General features: G+C 38.9%; 1 protein-coding gene and 1 long non-coding RNA gene across 3 annotated transcripts in view; one reads left to right on the forward strand and one right to left on the reverse strand.

The window, feature by feature from the left end:
- The window catches only part of sfl (N-deacetylase and N-sulfotransferase sfl), a 263,272-nt gene that overhangs the window by 196,984 nt on the left and 41,453 nt on the right, over nucleotides 1–24,835 (reverse strand). The gene's annotated exons all lie outside the window — the stretch shown is intronic.
- The window catches only part of LOC114936982 (uncharacterized), a 136,987-nt gene that overhangs the window by 90,848 nt on the left and 21,304 nt on the right, over nucleotides 1–24,835 (forward strand). For both annotated transcript variants that reach the window (XR_014924632.1, XR_014924631.1), the window contains one exon: nucleotides 17,480–17,553. This is a non-coding gene — a long non-coding RNA (uncharacterized LOC114936982). The remainder of the gene's footprint in view (nucleotides 1–17,479; nucleotides 17,554–24,835) is intronic.

A 24,835-nucleotide genomic window follows, 5' to 3' on the forward strand; every position in this document is an offset into this window, starting at 1 on the left:
TGTATTAACGGAATATGGACTAAATTACGGGACCACGAAGGAAAGAGAATCGGCAGAAAATTCAGTATTTTATATTTTACGGAATGATATTCATATTATACATCGTTATGTGTTTGTAGACGTAATAAAACAGATTGGATAAAGTTTTTAATATCTGTATAAATATATATTACACAATAGTAACAATTTTTTGTTAATAAGATTAATTAATGACTGGTAGTGCGCGCATGCAAGTTAGTATGCTAATACGAAATCCGTACAATCTGATTATTCGTATCATTTCTGGCGGAAACGTAAGCAGAAAAAAATGCTTTTCTGAAAAAACAAGGTTGCGGAAAATATATTAAAATGAAAGTGACGTGTCAGCAACTCACCGCATTCCAGATCTCGCTTCTCCGACGCGAACTACTACGGTAATTCTAAAATGTGGGCCGTCGATTCATTAGCAGATATGACAAAAATCCTTTCGTGTGCCGTAATCCGGGCGTAATTTTTAATCCGTCCTACTGGCAGGAGAATAATCCCTGCTGATGGAGTTCTACGTAATGCTTGGTGAGAGATAGCGGATAGAGGGTGGAAACGAGAGAGGGAGCTCTCTGTTTTCACCGAATATATACACATACATTGTATACCCCACATGAGCTGGCACCGATAACGCCACGTACCGATCTGTCTTTTATCCGTGCTATAAATGACACCAACTTTTCTTTTTCTTTTTCTCCATCCCTCCTTCTTTATTTTTTTTTTTTTTTATTCTTATAATCCAAGTTGGATCTCTTTTTTCTATATTTTTTATTTTGTAAAAGAATGATGACGACACGTGCGCGGCAATTAATTATCGTATCATCCTACCATACGAGATTCTGTTGCCGATGATCTCTTTTCTACTCTTGTTTTCCGATCCTTCGCTATTTTTTATCTTTTATTTCTCTGGACGATAACGACATATAATGAGTAATAAATTGTCATTACCTGGGTAACGACTCGGGACTCGGCCGCTCATTAACAAACACGCCGCGCGCGCAGAAGAACAATGCCGGATGTCGCACTCGAGTAAATTACCTATACGCCAATTGCGTAAGCAACAAGTGCTCATTATGCGTTTAATGCCCCGGGGGCAATGCGATGCAGTAACGTTAGGCTGCGATTGTTTGCGCGCTGCTATCGAACAATATCTGCATCAGCTGATTGTCGCGAATCTATTGAAAAGGCTCCGCAATTTCGGCGTCGTTTAGCATGTAGTTACGTCATTAATGCCGCGTAATTAATATCACGGAAAATATTCGCACGTCGAGTCACGTAATCTGAAAATCTGTAATTATTGTGATACTGTTCGTATATGCTGCTTGATCTCGGTTTACAGAAAAAAAAAAGAGAAAAAAAAAACGTAACTACTACATCAAAGCTTTGAAACCGTGATATAATTGTCGTTATATTCGGTAGCTCGTAAATAGAGAACGAAAAAATGATACACAGTCAAACGCGAAATATTCATCATTTATCTGCGATGCGCATAAAATAATTCGAAAATATTTCGACCTCTCGTGTTATGTCACACACACACGCACACATACAATTAAAGTATATTTCTTTTATTAAAATATTTTTTGGTCTCAATATTGTTACGATGTTACATTTAAATGTTAATAATATATTAAATATGCGCAATAGTACTTCGTTGGACAGATTTTACGCTACGATATGTTCAAAGGATATATATATATATATATATCCTTATATATATATATATATATATATATATAATGCTAAAATTATAAAAAAAAAATATGAAGTGAGAAACGCGAAGATAACTATGGATTAGATAGGATAATTGCGTTTCGCTTTGCGGAAAGCTAATGTATTGAAATACATGTATATTTGTAGTCGGTGTATCACGATGCGGCCGTTGCGTCGGAACGCTCGGCTGTGACTTGCTGCACCGGTGCAAGCAAGAAGCCCTGATGCACCTCTCTCTCCGCTCCTGGGAATTATTCATTTTGCTCTTGCCACTCTTGAATATTTTTCATAAATATTCCGCAACGTTCGCGATATTGCGCTACACAGATTCTGTCGCACTTCCATCGCGTTTAATCGCTCATGCATTAGATTTTAATCTTAATATATCCTCCGGTCAAATGAAAATTCGTTAATCATTGCATCGTGCGAAAATGTAAGTTTAATTTTAATGTCCCAATTACAAAGAGAGATCAATCTCTATTACGTCGATTTCATTCATTCCGCAAAACTCGTCATTGATGTTTTTCTTAATATCATTATACTGGTTAGATTGACGATTGATCAATTTAATGTTTCCTCATATAAACTGTGATGTTTAAAAGATTAGATAATTTTATATGACGACTCCGTTTGATATTTTATACAACTCATTACGTCAGTGATCTATTATCGTCTCTATTATCTATTATGTGAGTTTCTGAAATAGAGTCTCTTGGATTGTATTTTCACTCTTCTATCATTTATTAATCTTGCAACTTATATCTGTCGAGTGCCATTAGTTTATGCTGTTTTAATTAAAAAGATAATCATGGAATAATTAATTAAAATAATAATAATAATAACAATACAAATAATAACAAGGTGAAATAAATAAGCTACATAATTAATATTGTTTGTTTTCCAACGAGAGAAATAATACGACTGTCACATATAATTTTTTTTTTTTTTCGAGAATTGCATTCGAGAGCTCGGAGATAATATTCGACTCCAAGAGCTTTTCGTGTCTGAAGCAATTTGGCGGTAGTAAAGCTCAATCCGGCGGGGTGATCGTCCGTAGGAATGAGTTCCAAGATAAATTCTTTCTCGTGCATTCAACCTGTCGCTGGCGAGATTGCGCGCGCGCTCCGGTATAGTCGGCTCATTTTCTATCCTGTTTACCTTTTCGCAACAACGAGAGGATATCGGACTTTCCGCTATCAGGGAATATTCTTTCGTACGGGCGAGAGAGAGAGAGAGAGAGAGGCAGATTGTTTCCCTATTCAGCCCACACGGTTATTCAGGATTTGCCTATGAGCTAAATCACACAGAGACTATCTCCCTCCAACTTCCTGCTTTCTTCCGACTTCAACCTCCCTGCGCGAAGGCCATTCGTTTTCCATATTTGCGAAACACGGCTCGATGAATTTTACGCTTTCGAATTCTCGCTCGATTTAAAATCGCGAATTTTCCTTTATTTTCTTCATTACAATTGTGTATATATTCTCTAATTTGATAATTAATTGTAAATTAACATGTTGAGATACGGGTAAATGTCCATAATTAATTGTAACGTATATAATTTATGTTCACTCACGTGTCTTTTTTCGAAAATATAAATGACAATGTATTTTAAATGAAATACATTGTCGGCGATGGGACAACGTAATGAGCAAAAATATGTACACAATTGATATTTTTAGTCGAGCGTATTTCTTCGATATTTCCGCTTTCGACGTATGCAATATATTGTAGTCACATGAGAAAGCTTTTCGGTTATGTATGAAATTGACACTATTGAAAGAGAAAATTGGATCCACGGATGAATTGTGAATTCGCATAAACGACGAGTCGATCGACGGCCTACAAAATAACAGTACGTGCGATGGAATGTTTGAGATATCTGTTTGAGAGACGGAGTAGCTCTACATATATAGTGAAGAGAAAATGCATAGATTGTATTGTAAACTTTGGAGGAAAGAGCATGGAATTGTGTGTATAGAAATAATATTTTTTATTTTGCAAATAGAATTAGCCTAAAGCGTAAAGCAATTTCATTTATGTGTGAGATTTAATATAATATCATTCGTTATATATTTTCACGCAATAATTTCTTTCATATAATGAATTTGAAACATTATAAATTGAATAAGAACAAACATATTTATTTACATTCATTGAATGAAAATACTGTCTTGTAGAAGAATATTATAGTCAAACATATTGATTAGTTTTTAACAATTTAGTAAATAATGAAAATATATATCGACAATATGATCAATAATCATGAAATAAATTGTCTTTATATGTATATTTAATTCTATCTCCTGCGGATAGCTATTTCAGAGGGAAAGAGAGAAAAATAAACAACGTTGTGTAACATGTAATGTTTACGATCTCGAAAAAAAAATCAAATCATCCCAGTTATGTATTGGTTATATGTATTCTGTCACGTGCGCGACGATGACAAAAATCCGGAAACGGAAACTAAATTCGCTTGTCTGCACGCTGAATGATACGTGCGTCGAAACAACGTACTCCACGGATTCAACTCGCGTGCTCTGCGCGCAAAAGTTTCGAAACAATTTCCGACGTCCGTCGCTTTTTTCGATCCTCAGATACATTCTGATGCCACGTACGTTTTTCCCCGTTTATCCTCATGCCTCACGACCCCCGGCGAAAACAAAAATCTTATCTGCAAATAAATCTCGAGACGTCGAACGATACATCTGCCGGACGACCGCCCTATTCTTTTCACCTCTCTAAAGTCATCTTTAACCCCCTGGATATCGCGGTAAAGTTTCGGGGTGGGATGGACACCTTTAGGATATATCCATCGTCTGCGGGATCCTACTGCCTTCTCCCGTTGTAGCTGTCGGGGAAAAGTTTTCTCGGTTCTGCGGCGAGAAAGATTTCTGTCTAGATGCCTTCCCGTAAAATGGCTTTTCGGGCGTCTCTCGAAAAACGACTCTGCACTCTCCACTAACGAGTTATGGTTGCGAATCGTTGTGAGAGTTGCTTTTTACTGAATTGAGCCCTTCTTGTTCTTCAAATTTACTGATTTTCACTTTTTTCCTTATCGCCGCGCGAGAAAAATCCCATCTTTCGGCGTTAACTTCTGCGGGAAAAAAATCGTTAATATCTTTAAAAACTTGGAAGATGAGTGAGAGCACGAGACGGAAAAGGAAAAAAAGGAGAGAATTATAAATATATGTATATAAATAATTACAGTAATAATCACAAGTATTATTTGGAAACAATTAAAAATAATGTCGACTGAATTTTGCGTTTGGTGATATCTCTATATAACATTTATTTTATTTATATATATATACGTATATATATATATATGTATCTGTTTTATCTCTCGCGTGCTCTCTTAAATTACCCAGAATACACAGTACATATTAAAAATGATTTATCTCCAACAAATGCAGACATTATGCTACCATCATAAATATGAATAATCTCTTATTACAGAAAAGTGGTAATGTATCAAAATTATACAGTAACGGGCGGAAGAACTTTCACGTCGTTTCCAGCATTTTTATCGCTCTCTCCCGGGCTGCGCGTAAAAAAATCTCTATCTAGTTTTATTATTATTATTACCATAAGCGTCCGCGTATTATTTGCCGACGCTTTCGGCCGGGCTCATGATTCATTGCTCGGCACTGCGCGCAGCAATAAAAATGCTCGGCGGGGCATTCCTTGTCTCGCCGAGCTATTTCAACCCTGAATAAGATTCCTCGGTTAAACGGCGTTCATGCAAAATAATGAGCAAGAAGCTGCGTGGAGGGAGAAAAATGAATGGAAAGTGGGAGGGATATATATAATTTCCGCAGGGAGAGTCCGGCAAACCAACCTGATCAAGAGGCGGCGAGGAGACGTAAAAGGAAGTCGCAATCGAAAAATGCGAGGGTGCAGAATTATCTTGTAGTCCGGCAGGTATATCTCGTTGGCGAGGTCGTCGCTGCGCCACGAGGAATGATTCGATTTGGCCTGGGCTCGCTCGAAGTTTGCGAAATCACTGACGAGATTACGGCCGGTATTCTCGGGGCGGAAGTAACGGGAGGCGGTGCACCACGGCTGGCCAAGTTAAAAAAAAAAAAAAAATTAAAAAATAAAATAAAAAAAATTTTTCCCTGCAGGGAATGGCAAACTTACTTCCTGTCCTGATGCGATCCTACTTGCCCTCTCACCCTCTTCGCTTCAACTCTCGTGATATCCCCACGGTCCCACTGGCACTCGAATAAAATATGCGTTTTAATTTGCAATTTAATTGGAAAGTCCCCGTCGGACTGAGCAGAGACACGTTCGAGCACTGTCCTTCATCGGTTCTCGTCCCCGCTTCTCGCTGTTTTCCGTCTTTTCTTGTATTCTCTCGTATTTCTAAAGAGTCGGTTGAACGTATCAAAGTAGCTCGCTGGAGTAATGACCGTTCTAGGTAATAAATTTCGTCTCTTTCGAGGAAGTTCTTCTACAAATTTAAACGCGCGTCATCGAACCAGAGGATTTATTTTTGCGAGTAAAACAACACATGATAATTATACGGAATCTAATAAACTCGTGACAATGCAAGAAATACATTGCGATAGATATTCAGATATAATATGACACAAGATTGACTGAATATTTTCTATATAATGATAAATTGTTTCCACAAATCCATTTGACATCGATATGCCGTATATAGATATAAAAGAGCGAAAATATATTTTGTGATACTTTCGAGAAAAAAAAAATTCTTTTTATGGATTTTGTATCCGCGATCGATAATTCTCCCATCGTTGCGAGGGAAGAACCGTGTCAAGCTTAAAGTAGGGAACGTTAGCTTTTCGCCACTAGTTCGAATTCAGGATGCGATCTGACACTCGGAAGTTTTCCGCTGCATCACGTGCGCCGCGATTTCCGCGCGTGACGCGATTTCACACTCTTCACATCGCTGACAAGTTCTACTTCATACTTGGCTGGTCACCTCAGAGTGGACTTTCGGTCGGTGTATCGTGTTGGCACCGATTGACCGCCGGACACGCACGTAATACTCCATCGCGACAGCGGATTGACAGTTTGGCGAGAGTTTCGCAAAAGTTTCCTAGCGCAAAATCATTTCAATAAAGGCGGTTGTCCTTCTTGAATATATAATCGATTCTCGGCAAGATATGATAAATCCACTATAAGATCACGGAGATTTTTTTATGTTTATTATTATATAAATATGATATTTCGATTTTATTATTTTAAATTCATTATTATTAGATCGTGATTATTATTGCATTTTCTTATCTCTTTAATTATTATTATATATATTTAATCAAAATTTCTTTGTACTAAATGAGTGCATTTATTACATCTGTAACTAATCGATTCCGCGGGAATTGAAAATTCACAGCTCAAAGTGCACGATGTACGAATATGGCAGACGAATTATAACGTAAGCGGACGAGCGCAAATACAGCTCTCAACCAAGCACGACGCACCCGACATAATCGTAACACGGTTTAATTGTCCTGCCACCTGTTAAGGCCAACTAGGAATGTAACAACCATAGGCTGACCATTAACTGACATACCCGCCACTACCCTATTTACTTCGCTAACGTGAAAACTAAAGGGCCTCTCTGACAAAGTAACGTGTGACAGTGAAACCGTGCCAGAAATTGCGTTGGAATAAAATGCGTCGGATAAGCATTACAAGAGAATTATTTTGACGCTTGACACTCGCGAAATATCTGCGCAAATAGAATAACGAACAAATAGCGGTCCCGTATTCCATCGTGATCTCTATTTTTTGATACGCTGCCAAAAAAAAGGAAGGGGGGAAAAAATAAAATAAAATACCGGGCTGAGCTATGCGGGTCGAGTCAGAAGCTGCGGCGGAAATGTAGGTGGATGCGCAATAAAAACATTCCCGCGTTTGATCTATGGCAAATATTTTTTGCAATGCGAAAAAAAGCGGGAAAGAGAGAGAGAGAGAGAAAACGTAACTCCTTGATCTCCGAAATTGTTATTGTTCGGGACGCGCTTTCATATATATTCCCTCTTGTTTTATTTACGACGACGAGAGAAGGAATCCATTACTCGATTGGAGATTTAAAGCGGAAGGCATGCCTGACGAGAAACAACATTTATGATGGGAGGGGTATGATCTAAATAATAATAAAAGCACGTATATAACATAGAGAAAGAGAGGGAAAATCGGGCAGAGTATTGGGAGAATTTTCGACGTTTGATGTTTACAGCGACGTACAAAAGAACCGAGGGAATGCGAATGACATCGAATATATATATATATATATATATATATATATATATATATATATATAGCATGCCCGCATGATCGGAAAAGTATTCTATGCGTGTCACCATCGGTCGACACACCGTGTGCGCGGTTATACAATTCGGATAAGCGTGCACTTTGCGACAAATCTGGTGTAAAACATGTTCAATAATCCATAACGTTCTCGATAATTCGTAAACTTATATTCCGTTTGTGTCAACGGCTCTTCAAATACACGGCTTTAATGCGCCGTTTATATCGTAGCTACGCGACAAACTTGGCGCATATAAATGAGAATTAAATGAGTTTTCCAATAATTGGTCGCATTCGTTATTATTCACAAAAATTCAAATATATTCCGCGGGACTAATAGCGTTATTTCTAGCTGAAATTAATGTTTTAATTCTACAAGATAATAAAAATATATCGAGGAGAGGAGAGAAAGAGCGGAAAAAAAGGAACGAGAGAGGAGGAAAAGAGGAAAGAAAAATAATATGGAAATTTTTCCTCAAAATGAAAAAGAAAAACAACGCGCGCGCTATCACACATTCCCCTCGATCTCTCTCTTACACACAATTAGTACTTTTGTTCGTAACAATAATAATGGCGGGGGATGATTTCCCGGTGTAAAGTACAGCCGCAGGTGCGCCACGCAATGTTGCGCGACCTTTTTCCAGCCGCGAATAAATAGGGCAATTAACCAGCTGGCGATTTATTCTAATTGCCGGCAGCCATAATTATTATCACGGCTTAAGGATGTCCCGCGCTCCTTTTTGGTCGACTGCCTGCTTCGTTCTCTCTTGCGGAATCGCGTCCCTTTCCCTTCCCCCTTGTATCTCCTCGCTCTCGATGGCCAAGTGATCAACGCCCGTGTGGCGGGGCGGCCATTCTGCTCGGCGACGCGCAGAAAAGCGGCCGCATTGTTACGGCACTGTCATCCGCAAGCGCTAATGCGACTGGAAAATGTTAAAGGCCGAATATAACCGCCGAGATAAAACCGCGGACTCGTTATTTATTCACAGCGACCCCGCACGCTGGCGGTTGCAGCCGTGGCGCATTGCACTCTCGCCCTCCCACCTTCATCCCTCGTTCCACGCTCTCCATGTTCTTTCCTCGTGCAAATTATGCATAATGCCCAGAAACGCGAATGCAACTACGGCAAACCGGTGCCGAATAGGTTCGCCATCGATCGACGATTTTCGAAATGACGTGGAATATATAGTTTCGTCTTCCTGTATTGAACGTACAGAAATATTCGAGCTCTTTCTCCATGTAGGAGCTGTTTCATAAAAAAAAAAATATATATATATATATATATATATAGCTACAACAAGCGATCTCTCGCACAGTAATTACTTAATAAGAATCGCGTAACTAGTTTGCAAGAATTAATTTATAAAGCTAACTAACAAGCTGGCTTTGGTTAAAGTTCATTAATTTCTCCCCTGTAGAAAATCATGCAACTTTATATGCATTGCGTAAAGTTATTAAAAATATATTATAGAAAGTTCTTGTGAAAGAGTTCAAGAGTATTCCCATAAATAAATTATTATTTATTATCCTTTCAGATTTGTATAGTATATTACAGTGATTATACAAATACAATATTTTAGCGTTGCATCCCGCCTACCATCTTACATGCAATTTAATTTGTCTAAGAAAGTTCGATATGTAAATAATCTGGGAGAACTTAAAGTCTCATTCGACCACTTAAAGCGCTACTTTCGCCCACTTAACCGTCCAATTAGAAGCACGTGGCGTTAATGAGACTCACGCTGAGTTGTAGACGATTGTCACAAAGAAAAAACGGCCTAAAGGGCGCTATAGTAGTTAGCCGCGTTTGCACTCTCGAAGCCCTTTTCGCCAGCCATGAATCATTCCCTTGCAGCAGCAACCGGAGCTACCGATTCCGTAGTAATTAACATTGACTGGCTCCGGACACGCGTGTCGTTCGTTCACGCGATAACATCCACATGTGTGCGCCGCTCTCCATTTCTTTCTCTTTCTCTCTATCTCTCTCTCTCTCTCTCTCTTTCTCTCTGTACCTTTTTTTTGTCACGGAAGCGCCGCAGAAACAGAAGCGTCAGTGCGCTTATTTCCGTCAGCCTGTCTGTGCCTGTTTGTGGTGCACTAAAGGGGCTGCGTTTGATTAAAGAAGAGTCTCGCGGGGTTTCTTTGTGAATTAGGTAGTGTATTGTCGCTCGAGCAATGACAGGATCCCGATGAACAAAAGAGAAGGCAAAGAGACCAAAGGAAAAAAGTCTGAATATATGAAAAATTACGGATACGTTATCTCGACATAGTTTTCTTTTTAGTAATACACGCGCAGCTGCAAATCTGCAAGTTATATTTAACATTTTGCGCCTGTGTGCTTTATAAAACGGACATAAACAACGGACGGTAACAAAATCTCGTAACTAAGTAATCTCTTTAATGTGCTAGTGTAGATAATTTTAACAGAAAATTTATCTTTTTAATTTGAGTTATAATGAATGTTTTATTACATCGCACATAATTACATTGCTTATCAAGGTGTGAAATAGTGCTTTCAATAGGGAAATTTCGAAATTAATTATTTTCGCGTTAATTAATATATAGCAAAATAATTTCACGTCGACGTGGTACAACACGTTGTGTAACAGCATTTGTCTAAAATAATCATATGACATGGATTGATATTATTATGCAAACTAAATGTGCCGATGAATGCGTCCTACCTATATGCACGTTCAACGCAACGTAGCACAATCGAGTTTGACGTCATCTGCCAGCCGTCTCGAGACAATGCGCATCACTTTATGTCAAGAGAGAGTCAGCGAATTTTGAGCTGGATGTATCTGTAGTAGCATCACGAAACTGTTTATTATCATGATTATTACTGTTCATGCCCTATATGTCACAAGAATATTCCTAACTTATATAATATAAATTCAATAATTAAATTTAATCTCTAAAAAAACTTAATCATATATACGTATGTATTACACAAGTATAAATATGCTTTCTTCTTTAAAATCCTATATTTATTACAATTATTAAATTTATGTAGAATATATAATAAAATGTGAATTCTCGTATTCTTTGCTAAATAAAGTCGCACTTATATTTCGAATGTAGTATATAAAAGGTCACGCAAATGCACGAAAAAGGGAACTAAATAAACTGAAATTGTCAGACGATGAAAGTTAACGAGTAGAGCGCGGTCACGGCGGCCATAAAAATTCATAGCAGATTATGGTTGTATGCGAGAAGACTCGTTGACATCGTTCGCGATAATTTCATTTACACTGACGTACAAATTCCAGCGAGCACGTAGTAAAACTGCCTGTCCCCGCGGCATAATCTCGGCGCGTGAAGTGAAACTTACACGGGCGCGTCTTGTAGCCTTTGCGCGAGTAATTCGTATCATTCGTGAGGCGAAAAGTTTAAAGCGGCGGTATTAAGGATGCCACACATTACCACGCCGCACGTTTCAAACTACTTATTAGTTTAAATTACTGACGCGACATGTCATGAAAGCGTTTCGAGCACGAGAGCACGCGAGCATTTTCGAGCTTAATGATTATTAGAGTCCGAATGGTCTTCGCTACAAAACAATTTATAAAAAAAAATGAGTCATTCAATTTATGCCTAAAAGAAATTCTTTGTGTTTTTAATTAATTCTTCAAGGCTCTATCGAATAAGAAAAATCGCTGTGATAGATACATGTACAGCTTTAATGATAACTAAACAATGCGCTAAGTAATATTCATTTAGTTTGCACAACGAGTAGTAAAAGATTAAAATTTAAAATCCAGTAATGGAACTACATTACAATGCGTAGGTACATTTACGTTAACCCACTAATAACGCCAGAAATTTGGCTCGCAAAATGGCAAAATGCATTTAGGACAGGGTGATGTAGTCAATTCTATTATTTAAAAAGTTGTAAAGTTCGAGCTGCGGTAATTTAAATGTCATGGTACTTTAGTAATACCGAGTTGAACATCTAACCATTCAATTATATTTATGGATTATGTTATAGCGCATATGCAACGAGAATTACCAAATGTTTGAGAAAAAAGCTTTCCGGTATCGATATTATTCTTCAATTGCAATTATTTGCCAAAACAATTTTAATTACCACATTTTGTTCTTTCGGGGGATGATATATGAAAGCGATACGTGACATCCATATCTCGGTGGATTTGCGCCGCGATAGAAAGAGCACTGTGGTTTATAGTTTATATGCACGGTCTACTTCGGAGCTGGCTCGTATTCAAAAGCAAAACTAGCTTTCAAGCCTAGCGACCATTAGACAGATCTCGGGGACTGAAACCGCGATTGCGTCTTTCTCTCCAAACTATCCGTATAAATTAATCCTCTTCCAAGAAGACATAATCTGGTAAAACTGCAGTCACTGCATACGTAGTTACATACGACCATCGCTATAATAGTCATCAACATAAAATAGCCTTCCCTGTAATTTTACGTCATTGCGCGCAACCGCGCGTTTAATTAACTACCCTGAAAAAACTTTTTTTCCCTACTACATCTGGCCGCGCGTTACTTTTATCCGCATCATCTCTCTCTCTCTCTCGCCCCTTTCATCCTAATTCCTGGCTCCCATAATCATCTGCCGCCTCTTCCGAGCGAATACGCCGCGGGATTAATTCAGCCCGTTTTATTGCGCGGGTCCTGTAGCATTTACTTTCGCGCGAAGGTTGCCGGAATTTGTCCGCTCCTGTCCCCTTGTCTTTTCGCACAATGCACCACACATTCGGGAACCGTAATCGTCCACTAGCGGGTCATTCGAATTCTATGTTCCTTGAATAGGGCGAATTTTCATCGCGAATGGAAATCGTATCTTCTCGAGCCGCGAGAATGCGGTCGCAAATGTGTGGCCCAATGAAATACAAACGATAAGATATATTTTGGGAAAAACATGTCCGATAATATAAATATACATACATATATTGCAATTCTCTACCTCGAATATAATTCCAGCGATAAAACGAGATAAGAGAATGGCAGAGAAACATTTTTTCCAGTACTTAATGATGAATGAGAGATTCCTTTCAACGAGAACCGTCGTTGATGTTTTATAAATATAATATCGCAGAGAGATTTAATGAAAATGTGCTCTACATAATGTGTATAATACTAACTGCCATTTTGAAATAAGAGACTCGCTAAAAAACGATGTTACAAATCAAAAATGACATTTAATACTGGGTCCACTTATCATTCTCGTCGTCACAGGCAGACGATATTATGTTTAAATAATATTTCATGCAACGCAGCTTCTGCAAAAAAAAAAAAAAAAAGACAATTGATCAAATTATCAGGATATTGACTTGTTGAAAAGTTCAATGGGTCCCGTTCATATCCCGATGAATAATGGATATAATATTATGCACCGCGAGTATCGCAAGACTCGCATATATCGCTCGACTTTATGCATATTTTTTCGAGAACCGAGTCCTGTTGAGGACGCGCGCGTTACGTCCGTCCAATCGCCGTGGGGCATCTTTTTTTATCCCGACACTAGGGGGTTCGCTCCGTGGGCGAAGGTAGGAAGGAAGAGCCAGGGACGAAATCCCCCAAGCAGCAGCAGCAGAGAAAATTGGATCGCGGCGGAGAAAGAGAGAAGAGAGTCCCCTTCTCTCCCCAAAACGATTGCACCGACCAACGTCGGGAGCCATCGCCAGCTTTATTTCAACATTTTGCCGCGTTATTTTATTTAACGCGCGTCCGACTCTCCTGCGATTGAATTATTCAAATTCCGTTCTCCATTCTTTCTCCGCTCGTCGCAACCCTCTCTCTCTCTATCCGGGAGATTTTCACTCCCTGACAATTTCCCACCGCGTTTGCTACTTCGCTGCTGCTGTCTATACGCCGGAGCCGCACATACGGAGTAAAAGGCCCGGTAATAGCGCCGGGGCTCACCGCAGTTCCGACAAATGCAACATCCGAATGGACGCGTTTGAGCGAAAACCGTTGCAGCAGTATGTAAAATTGTCGATAAACTTTTTGATGATTTGTGTTGTTGTTGTTGTTGGGAATGTACAGCATCGCGATATCGCGCCGAGATTAAACCTAAGATTAACCGCGCGAGATAGCGCGATACACGCGTATACTCTTTGCATGTGTGTGTGCGAATTTTATTTATTTATTTAATAGACACTTCTCCCGAAATTTCCGACTATACATGTTTAGTTTATTACCCTCTTTCTCTCTCGACGAGCGGTTCAACCGTAGCTTGTGTAATTTTGATTTTCAAATATTAATATTATGTATTTTAGCTGTAATAATTAATTTTTGATTAATCATATTAAAATAATGGTAAACGCATTAAATGCAATAGCGTATCAAAATTGATGTAAAATTAACAGGCTGTAATCGCTGATAGTATACATCAATTATCGAGTTTAAATGGTCCTTTTAAAATCTATTTTTTATTTTGCTTAATTATCTTTACTAATTCCAAGGGAAACGTGTCTTTCGCAATCTTTCTACTCTTCAATTGCCAAATTTTTTATCGTTTTGCGTATACAGAAAACGTTTTAATTTCTCTTTAAAAAAAAAAAAAACACATTCCGACCATGAGTTTATTGCATTCTTCGGAAGTGCTGAAAGCTGTATATTACTACCTCGCTCTCTTTCCAGGGATTTCCGTTCTCGCGGCGACACCCCGGTGAAATGTATCGATATTTGCCACAACTGTGGAAACAGGGGAAAAAAAAGTTTCGGCCACACACAGCATCGACAAATCACAATGCCGGGGCTACCAATCGCTAACACCGCGCATTCGCCGGTAAAACCAGATGAATGAACAACGGTTCGTTGCGCCTCCCTGCATCCTTTTCGTAGAGGAGAGAAAGAAGGGCGACAGATGATCGAAGGGATATAGGCTCGCGCAGAAGGCCCGACTGCACTCTGTCGTAAAAAATCATACATTTTCTCCGGATACGAATCGTTAGTCATAACGAACCGTCCCACGTGGAAGCTTCCCTATGCGCGAATCCGTCTCTGTGTAAACGTTGATTTGTACATGCGTGCGTTATACGAGAGACCGATATACAGGATCGGGACAGAAGTTTCTCTCTCTCTCTCTCTCTGGATATGCAATACGAATGCAGCTATATGCGATTCGTATTCGGGCGCGTTTCGACCGTATGTACTAAATTGTATGCACTTTACGCGATATATATGCGAGAAGAGGAAAGAGGAAGCCGATGCACCTGCTACCCCATACTTGCTCACGCACGTGCATTATTTTCGAGCGGGAGATATGTTGGAAAAATTCGCGCGGGCGCGCGCTTTCACATCCGTGCGTGGTATGCGGAATGAGCGTATAGCATCATCATGAAAATTAGGTATATAGCTATACAGCTTGCGCATAACCCACTTCGCCTCGTCCACCCATCTGGACGATACCATACATCAATTTTTCGTAATTCACCCGGGCTTTAATCGCTCGGCGGTAATTTCGGTGCGCGCGAGAGGGTTGGGAGAGACGCGCTTGCATATAAAAAGTCAAAATTGAAATTTCGCCAGTGCATTAGCGGGGGATCGATACCCAATTACGAAAGCCGGGGCTATACACGTGTATATCCGGTTGGAGACGTGATTAGATCGCTTTCTATATCGCGCTTGATCATTATAGATGTATGCACAGGTGTGATAATATCGCATATATCACGCATATGCATGTCGCATATATGATACAGACCGTGTATACATATCTGTGTCTACATACGTACATATATATATATATACACATGTAAAATAAATATTCTAATTTATACATATTTGATTTTAATGATTATTATATACAGATAATGTTAATACTGATAAAGAAATATTCAATTCGAGTTCACAATTTTTCGTCTTTCGATAAATTATTTATTTTTCTTGAAAATGCCCACATATGTATATCAAGTACAATACAAGCATGATCCTATTGAGGCTCGTTAAAATCGGATAGAATAAAATGCTTAGTGTGAATAGAACCCGTCTTGTGAAAAACTGTTGAAAGAAATCTTTTTCCATCCCCGAAGGTCCTTCGAGAGAACGTACATATACGAATAAGCAGAAGCGAGCGCTTATACCTCGCGGATGATGCGTTTCGCGCTCGTTCCGCGGAGTTGGCCAGACCAACAATGACGACGCGGGGATTTGCGATTCAAATGCGGACGAGGCGGAGGAGGACAGGACGGGAGAAGATTTCTGTCACTCCGGAAGCCACTCACGGGCCGCACCGCAGCGGGCGGAAAGAGCCCGCTGGAACTCACTTGCCATTCTCAGCGCTGACGGCTGCACAACAGTCGGACTCGTTCCTCTCTTTCGCCAACGGTCGCCTCTCATTTTCCAACCTTCCCGGTCACGGCTTCTGCGGTGCACCGACATCAGCGATCCGTGCCCGTGAAACGCGCGCTCGCGACACTGCGCCTCACCTACGTCAGCGCATACGTCAGCGGGGTCGTATTTGCATTACGTGTTATGCTACGGTTGCGGTACTCCCTCTCGATATCGTCGACTCTCTCTCTCTCTGTCTCTCAATTTCTGTTTCTCTTTTGCTGCCTCTCTCTTTCTCGTTCTGCGGTCGGTCCGGCTTTGATCCCGAGCGGACAATGCGGCCGACAGCCGCGGTACAGAAATGTCCGAAAGCGTGTGTGACAACGCTCTGTCACGAAGAAACACGTCGTTAAATTGAGTATTATACGTTATGCACAAACGCAAAAGTCACAAGCTGCTGAATGCGCTCGAGAGAACTTGAAATTTAATGCCTCAAGTATTCCAATACGCTTTTTTTTCTTGCCGCACGGTTGTCTTGACTTGAAATTTTATATCTATATATTTTGTATTTCTTACGAGAAAAGACGTAGCGAACGGTTATAATTAAATGTCAATCCGTTCGACCTACATCGCGCGTTTAATGATGGTAAAGTTATATTAAAAATCTTTTTTTCTATAAAAAATAATACGAAAGATTTTAGAATTAATTATGAGATTCATTATACTCGTATACATATATATATAGAGATGTCATTTATTCATGTTAATGTATGATAAAATATCTTTTTTGAGAAATTTGTGCCTCGAATAGAAGCACTGATATTTCCATTTTTGTGGAAGAAAAAAATAATTATTAAGCTATAAAAATATGGAGAATTTAACATAAATACTGATATAAAGTTAAATTATTAATTTTGCAATTATACTGATATAAACAGTAGTAATCTGGAATGCAGAGTGTACATTATTCCTAAAAGCGAAATATATAGGTACCTAAAGCAATAATGTACAGATTTGAATGTACATTTGCCTAGCATGCACATGACTGAACAAAAATATAAAAACATTAATTAGTTTTAAAGTATAAGAATCAAATTTCCTAATTGTTAAAAATATGTATCCGTTTGGCAAAAAGCAGACGATAAAAGTAAAAGAAATAAAAATTTTCCGTAAGAGTTAATTTTAATTCTGTCTTAAATTTTTGTTGCAGACATTAGAAGGCGGTCGTGAAATATGAAAATGATGCTGGTGAGGCTGGAAGGTTAAGAAACTCCGGATCTAAAGGTAATCTCGAAAATACCTACATTCACATCAGGTATTATTTAACAGAGCGTGAACAATACGCCTCGCATAGCGTGCTACCGTTTAATATTAACGATAATTATTTGCATAAATTTAACGATACACTCGGACCAATGTACCGAGCCCTAGTTAATATATAACTCTGTCGGTTTTTGCCCAAAGTGAAACATTTTCCTCCGCCATATGTACCGTTATAACGGCGGCCTCTAATGGCCCCATCGTAATAATAATTAAACGAAAGTTAAATGAGAAATCTCAAATTTCACGCATAACGCATACCTGACGATAACGCAAAGTTGTCAGCCATCGTCGGGACATAGAACGGCCACGAAACTAGTTTCGAAGCTGTCACGCGGTTTGCGCCCGCGGGTCAATTTCCGTACACTCTCTTCATCATCACGAAAATATCGCGAAATTAATATTCATTTCTCCAGATTTTACGATGCGATCTGAATTCTGGATATTCTCTCTGTGTAATCCGAAATAATACGTCTTTTCAATAAATTTATTTCTAGTATGCTATTCTAATTCGGTGGCAAAATTAATAATCAACTTAATTTATCTATAATTAATATATTATTAAGTATTTTTACAATATATATGTATTTTCCTTATCCATTAAAATTTTCATCGAGTCAGTTTCAAAATCGAACATTTTATTATCGAAGAAATATTGGTTTGTCTTGTAAAAATAGTAAGACATATATTTATTTTCTTTTTGATGAATAAATTTTAATTTAAATTTAAGATAACTTTTATTTCGTCATTACTCTCATATTCATCAAGTTGTTTAGCTTGTCTTTTCAACAAAACGACAGAAACAAATAATCAAGGCATCCATTATATTGTTTGTTCTAATTAAAATCGTATATAGAGGTTTAATTCAAAGAACGTAGCAACCGTCTAACATTTTTTCTTGAGTGCTAATTTAAAAAAAGGGATGAAAGTAATGAAGCGTCGCGGGACCATTTTGCGTTATTAATGGCCACTTCGTCACGACGGTAATTTTCCCTCCACCCACAGACACCCTCCTTTTTCCTGTGACCAGGTACCACTCTACATATTGCAAGAGTTTCATTAAATCGTGCGACTAACTGCTGCGTGACCGAGTTTTTAAATTCATCTTTCCCTTCGCTCACTGGACAAGGAGACGCGGGCTGCAATTCGCATAAATGATATTGGACATTAATTGGATTATTTCTATCGACAACAGCCGGAGATTTAGCTTTGCGCCAATTTTGCTTTGACATACGCGACAGGTTTTTTATTTTTATTTTTTTTATATACAAAAGACATTTTATATTCCAGAGATTAAAGCTACATCGTACAAAATTGTATTTAGCTTACATATTTTATGAAATAAAATCTACAAAATGTATAATGTATATATGTCGGCGCTCTCGACGCAGTATTAACGAACGATCTCGTATGAGTAAATTTTCGGAATTTCCGGTCCGCGCAAAAAAATGACAGAGAAAAGATTGTGACGACCAAATGTGATATCCACGGGGGTTTTCCTCCACCAGAACTCAACGGCCTTTGTTTTTTGTCGTTAGCGCTTGTTTGTTCGTATCTCACCAGCGAACCAACCGGTTGGTTCGCTGCTGCAACTACGCGATCTCTTGTCGCGAAAAAAAAAAGCCGTTGTCACGTCCCGTTCGCAATTTTCCTCTCCGAGCGCATTGGCCGGTTACGTGCTCTGGAGCTTACGAGTACACAAGCCGATTTGAGTCGTGCCGACATGCGCGTGTGTGAACGCAGAAACTAAGCGAGGCTTTGGCACAGGATGAATGGCTCTATCAGCCCATATACCGTTTTGATAATTGCGGAGAAAAGCCCTGATCGCTTCTGTTGTCTTTTATTGAATATGCATTCTCGCTTCGCGCTTCCAAATCGCTCAACAAATTGCTCAACTTACAAGAATGCGATGCATCTTATTATTATAAAGTAAAATATATATATATTTTTTTTTTAAGTCTCAAATCACATTAAAATCAGATCACATTTTTTTGGAATTTTCACCATCACGTTAATTAGCATACCATCATTTATATATACATATATATCATTTTGTTTGTTTTTTTTTTTAATTTCGTTCGTGTGCATATATATTTAGTAAATAAGCGACAACAGTATAACGAAATGTTATCGTCGCAGTAAATTTAATTAAATGCAAACATAGCCAAATACTTGTTTGCTGATTGGATGATTTTTTAATTAGCTTATGTTATACGATAGAATTCGTAACATGGATAAAAGTAGAATTTAACATATTTTTATGGTTTTATTGGCATAACGAGATTACGCGAGATTTTGCATGCGACGATATATCGATTATATCAATGTCGTACAAATGAAATAAAACGCGACGGTTTACCGATATTCACAAAAATTCGCAACAACGCCAATCTTCAAAATTTTGTCATGGAAATTATACAGCAGTTGTCATCACGATTTGCTCGGTCACGAATTCGACGGGGGGAGGGTTATTATTTTAAAACACGTATTAATATGTTTTGGATGTTTGGACGCGGGGATTGACGATTATTTGACGTAGTTCGATTCGATTGCATTTAAAGTGCTTAATTCAGTCGCTCGAAGGGGATGATCGGAGCTTGCGAGATTATGGTATATGATCAAAGACACGAAATATCCAAGTATGAGTATATCTACTCATCGGCAAAATTTGCCAGAATTTAGCGTTATGGCGTTACTTTAGGATGGAGACGTAAAAGTAGGTGAGGCATAAAATTTTTATACTGGTCTAAGAAAAAAAATGTGGTCATAAAAAAATATACAAGGCATAAAACACGAGGCGCAATGAACGACAAAAATTACTATGTATCCATAACATGCTAATAAAGTATAAATAAACGTAATATAAGATGACAATATAATTTCAATTAAAATATTTTAAGAGACGCTTTCTATGCAGCTATCGTTAAAATTATGGTTTTAACTAGATTTAATTTCGCGTATCGTATTTGTATTGTACAGTTTTCCTCTCTCGAAACGACATAAAAGCACATAAAGAAATAAAAAAAATTAATTGTCTCTCTCAAAATGCTTAATGAGCATGAGTATTGAAGTAATCCGAGATGAAAAGTTTAATGCTAACGGCAATTATAGACATATTATATCGCAATTCTCCGATGGGAAATAAAGCGTTTACATATATTCTCGGCGACGATTCTCGAAGAACCGTAAAAAGGCCGAAAAAATGAGGAGCGAGCGATGTAACAAGGGAAACACAGAGATCGTCAGAGCGGAAATAAAACAACCCGTCTTGATCTTCTCTTGAGCATCGCTTCGTAATTACCGTGCAATTAACTGCGGGACAATGAGGCTACGTCTCTCGGAACGATCCGCCGAATGAATTAGACGCTTTATGTACCATCAAATTAGATGGAGATATATTAAAACTGTGGAATTAAAGATAGAAACGACTCATTAAAAAATCGTAAATTTATTAATTAAAATTAGTCGCGTGTACCAACATTGATATTTGCGATTACGTTCCAATAAGATGTAGATATTTCATGTTACGCGTCTGCAATTCAGTAAAATTGACAATTGACCTAGTTTTAAATGTCACTCTATTATTATCAGCCTTTTATTTAAATTATTCAATTCTAGATCTCTAAAATTATAGTACTAATTAACGGACCTATTTGACCTATTTGATTTTTAATTAACGTATGCTATTATTTATTAACGCTGACTGATATAGATGAACTAGCGTGACTACTGGCTGATTATACAGCGCAATAACTACTGCGAAATTGCAATGACTCTGCTGATCGTGTTTGACCGGGTATAAATCTGTGTATTGTAGATAGGTAGTTAGAAGCAATACACTAATAATGTTGCAAATGTATGAAATGTATACAACAATCTGTAATCAATAGGAGACACAATGGGGTCAGTGCAAAATATATAATTAATTAATTTCCCGATATGATAGATATGAATGATTGTTTTACAATTTTCGCGCGTTTAGTCAGCAAAAACAGATACAAATCGCGCACGATAAATGAGATGTATCGAATTAGAATTCCGATGGGAAATAAAACGGTATATACCTTTTGCGGTTGTTCTCGGAAATTCTGTGTGGAATCGTGAGAAACGAAAAGTGTAGGAAAACGCGAGGAAGAGACACGAAAATCGTTAGACCGAAGATAAAGTAATTCGCTTTGATATTCTCCGCGATATCGAGTTACATCGATAACACTATTATACGATATTAAATGCGATTTAGTCGCGACGGATATAATAACGATTTCTGAACGAAAGGTCGAGAGTGCATCTGTGTATCTATCGATGCTTGAATTTTTTCTCGCAAACTAATCTCGCGCGACCCAGTTCCTCAGAGACGACAAAAGCCTCTTCGTACAACGCACACGCTCGCATCACGAGTCGAATATCGAGGCGTTATTTACCCGGCGGTATAAACTTGCGCCGCGCCTAGGTACCGAATTAATATAGTGTAACGGTAGAGAGAGAGAGAGAGAGTTTATAGTGCGCGCCACATTGTGCGTGTTGCCGCGATTCTCCGTAGAACGTCGATACGGTACGCCGTGAACCGTAGGCGAGAGATTTTGCACCGGTTTTGATTCCGGTTCCGGCTCTCAGAGTCTTACACCATAGGATCACCACCGCGTCGTCTACGCTGTATGTGTTTTCCATCATGGTTGTCTGCGCGTTAAATGCACGCTCCCAAAGTTGCGAGTCGCATAAGTAGTTCATCGGTTGCGGCTGGTAATAATTTCTCGTTATACGAAACTGAGACGCTCTTTCGAGGAAAATTCCAAGTTTCAAGCTGGTGATCTTTCGTTACAATGCACTGAATCGAAAATTGAATTAAAGTGAAAAGTATATGCGCTGCAAGACCAAATTATTGTTGATACACTAATTTCGGAGTTATTTAATTTTGGTAAAATATATTCGTAGGAGATTTATTCTCATCTGTCATCTATACGGTTTTATAAACGCGCGAAGAGTCTTTTTACAGATCACCCGAGGCAGCGTGCACTGTAAAAAAATTTTGTAAAATTACATAAATAATAAATGTAAAATTACATGAGATAAATAATGAAAAGGTAATCATTTCTATTATTTATCGTGTAATTTTACACTTATTATTTATGTAATTTTACATATTTTTGTGTAATATATTACATATTTTTTTACAGTGTGCTTTTGGTAATTAGGGTCTCCCGCGCGATTACGTTAAGACCGTGTGATGCGATACGCGCGCGGTTAACGGAATAAAGTAGAATAATTATCGGCGTTGTGTTTGGAACGCGAGGCAAAGCGCGTCGTCGACGAGGCGCGATTGTCGTAGCTTTCTCGACGCGTTCGCGAGCGCGCTCTCGCACAACACAGCAGTAGCGAAAACACCCTAATTACATCGGGGCGGCGTTATATATGCGCGAGCACGTTAACCCCCAATTACGGGCATTCCACCGGACGTTGACGTACAAATGCACGTCGGCAACCTAATTTAATTGGTCGATTACGATACTCGTAGTTCCAGACAAACTAACGGCTCCACTACCACTATGCCGGCTGGCGGCGGCTGGCAACGACGCGCTGTTACTACTGAAATGTGTAGGTGGTTTAAACGGCGAGGCAGGCCTATGATTTACAGGCGGAGAGGAGGACGCGTCGCGAAGCGGAACGAGCATAATGCGAGGCGCACGGTAAAGCTCGATGATCCGCATTAGGCAATAATATCCCTCGAAAGCGGAGAAGTTACGGACCTAGTCCCGTAAAACGGATTAATCGCCGCCGACGACGATCGCGAAGTTCAGTCGGCTCGGCGCCTGAAGCCGCTTTTGCCTACCGGACTGACTGTCCGCCATGCTAAATTAGCGTCGAAATCGCGTCGCGGTTTAATAGAATCAATCGTGGGCCTCGTCATATTTCAAGTGCGAAGCAATTACGGCCACCCGGTGAACTCTATTAGCCGCATTTTCCGTACCGAGGCGTCTCGACGAGATGAAAGAATCAACGATTTCTTAAGATTCGCGATCTGTATGTAACATAGATTGCACGTGTTTTTATTGGTATTTTTTTTATTTTAATTTCGTCTCATCAGTTTTTTTGTTTTTTTTCGAACGACGAATTTATATTCGGCAGGGAAGAAGCTCGAGCATTTATCATTGTTTCCTGAGAGAGGCGAGTCCCGCCGGGTGCGATATGTACAGAAATAATCTCGCGGTCGCGCTCCTCGACACATTCATACTTTATCGTAAGTATCCGCGACCCGCGCAATCAAGAAAGTGTGACGGTGGCGGGAAATGCTCGCAGATATAAACGAGAATAGGGACGCGGATATATACAAAGCGGAGCGAGTGCGGGAAAGAGGAGGAAAAGGGAATTTTCCGTAGGATGAGTGCGATGTATCACGAGGTAGTAAATTCAGATAGCCGACTTTTCTCAGGGAAATTATAATTTTCCTTCTCGTAAAAAAAGAAAGAGGAGGGTGAGAGAGAGAGAGAGAGAAAGCGACTCCGTGACGCTAATGCGAGCGTACATTAGGCGAGAAAAATAGCCTAGGCTGCGGGGACGAGGGAATTTGTATGAAGGCGAGACCAGCGAGCGGGTTAATCGCCAGGAAAATGGCGACAATGGGCACTGTGGCGTGTATTAAGAATCAACGATGCTGCTGAATCAAGTCCGGGCGATGTCTTCGTTACGCGTCGAGCAAGGCGTTTATTCTTAATTTAGCTTCATAATCTAGCTGCGTTTATTGCGGCTTTCTGCAGCGAACGCGCTCTTCGAAAAGTACGCTGAATAAAATACTTATTAACTTGACAAAACCTTTCAACTAAATTACTACGTTTTTAATTGAACATATATATTAGCATTTAAGTCAGATATATATTTTGGTAGATTTAATATGTTACATTTAATTTAAATATTTTTATATGTTCAATTAACGAAATATAATATTTAGTTGAAAGGTTTAGTCGAGTCGACAAATTTTTTTTCGGTGTACGATAGAAAATGATATAAATGAAAAAAAATTATTCAATATATTTTATATTCTCTAGGATAAAATCTGGAGAGTTTCTTAAAATATATTTAAAAAAAAAATGTAAAGCTCTTGCATATCTATAACACATACGTTCTTGTAATAATGATAATCTTGTAGACGGTATCGCAGGATTGTCAATCTGCTCCGAGACCGTAAACCGAGATTGTTGGCGATACTTTCGAAACGTAGGTAGATATTGTATACGATGGTTTTCTCATAAAA

This window comes from Nylanderia fulva, unplaced genomic scaffold (assembly GCF_048542155.1).
Source record: "Nylanderia fulva isolate GAGA-0341 unplaced genomic scaffold, ASM4854215v1 Scaffold10, whole genome shotgun sequence".
Classification (NCBI taxonomy): Eukaryota; Metazoa; Arthropoda; class Insecta; order Hymenoptera; family Formicidae; genus Nylanderia; species Nylanderia fulva.